The sequence below is a fragment of the Microtus ochrogaster genome, linkage group LG5 (genome assembly GCF_000317375.1).
Source record: "Microtus ochrogaster isolate Prairie Vole_2 linkage group LG5, MicOch1.0, whole genome shotgun sequence".
Classification (NCBI taxonomy): domain Eukaryota; kingdom Metazoa; phylum Chordata; class Mammalia; order Rodentia; family Cricetidae; genus Microtus; species Microtus ochrogaster.
In genome coordinates, this window is record NC_022031.1 from 3,084,403 (window position 1) to 3,086,129 (window position 1,727).

The 1,727-nt window shown below is 37.3% G+C and overlaps 1 pseudogene; it reads left to right on the top strand.

The window, feature by feature from the left end:
• The first annotated feature begins 465 nt into the window (after positions 1–465).
• Positions 466–977, top strand: LOC101979501 (annotated as a pseudogene).
• Positions 978–1,727: the final 750 nt, after the last annotated feature.

The following is a 1,727-nucleotide window of genomic DNA, read 5'->3' on the forward strand; positions in this document are numbered from 1 at the left end:
CAGTGGAGAATACTGCCAGGCACAGCACGACCTCTATGCAGACAAGTGAACTGTAGAAATTCTTTACTACTCCACCAAGAAGCCCCATCAAATTGGATACCTGGACACAGACATGTTGAATTGAAATCTGCAGAGCATTTACAAGAGCTCAGACCTGGATGGGATAAACTTCAATGCACTTCCTTTGTATTGCCTTGGTATTACTGGATTGAAGAATCACTGCTTCTTGGGAGGTTCATTTCATTTCCCATTCCCCCCATTTTTATACTTAAAGCACTGAGAATTTCAAGTGGAGTATATTGAATATTGAAGTAGACTTCAGGTTGTTTTTTTTTTGTTTGTTTTTTTTATTTTTTTGTAATTTATTTCTGTATTCATTTTTTTTAATTCTTTCATATCCCTATTGAGTGCCCCCCCCATTCCCAGTGTACTTTCTCTGCAGGAAACTAAATTAACACAGCTCGAATGAACTGCCCTGCTCCTGTGGAAGTCATATACAAGAACGCAAGATTCCTTATTATATACAGTACAACCAACGTGACCTTAAAATAAATTTATACAGGAACTTAAGAAGTATGAAGTTACCACAATAGTAAGAGTGTATGAAGCAACTTATGACACTACTTGTGTCAAGAAAGAAGATATTTGTATTCTTGGCTGGCCTTTTGATGATGGTGCACCACCATCATACCAGATTGTTGATGACTAGTTAAGTCTTGTAAAGATTAAATTTCATGAAGAACCTGCCTGCTGTATTGCTATCCATTGTGTTGCAGGACTTGGCAGAGCTCCAGTGCTTGTTGTCCTAGCATTAATTGAATGTGGAATGAAATAAGAAGATGCAGTGCATCATAAGACAAAAGTAGTGTGAAGCTTTTAACAGCAAGCAATTTCCGTATCCGGAGAAGTACCATCCTAAGATGCGGTAGTGCCTCAAGCAATCCAATGGTCATAGAAACAACTGTTGTATTCAATAAAACTGGCATGTCTGATGCCATTGCCTTGGAAGTGGAACTTCAGATGGGATCTTATTTGTCATACATAATTAGCCAACGTGTTGGCTTATTGAATATGTCTGCTGAAGCTTCCACAGAAATATTGAAAACCAGTCTTACCAGGCCACAAACTTGACAGACTTGCATTCTCTTTATTTCGGTTATGATCAATCTGTTTGAACATTTAGAAAAAGATCTTTGCTGTTCAGCATTTAAAATGTGCTTATTAAACCCTGTCTCGAAAATCCAAAGAAGATGTGCTTATTATTTGTACCATTTGACCTTTCCTAAAATATGGTATTGAGTTATGTCCTTATATGTATCCTGTACCAGAGTATTATTAGTATGTAGGAATTTAGAAAGATTAGGTGCCAAAATGCCCATCACAATACCTGTATATTTTTAGCATCGTACAGAACCAAAATTCCAGGAACTAAGAACACTCTAGATCTTCCATGGTTTATTCCTTCTGACATCTCAAACACTTCAGGGCTTCTTGTTTTTTGCCTGCTCACTCTACGTTTATATCTCCCACACTCATACCAGTATATATCAGGTTTGCCTAGCCATCAATATTTTTATTTTTTTAGCAAGTCTTATGCTCTCTTTTTGTCTTTCTTTGTGATATTATGGGAAACATCTATTTGACTTTGTTACAGAAGCACATATCTTCAATAATGTCTCCAGACAAAAAGCCTTAGTTGTTGCGGGAGGTCCTTCCGCTCCTCCAGC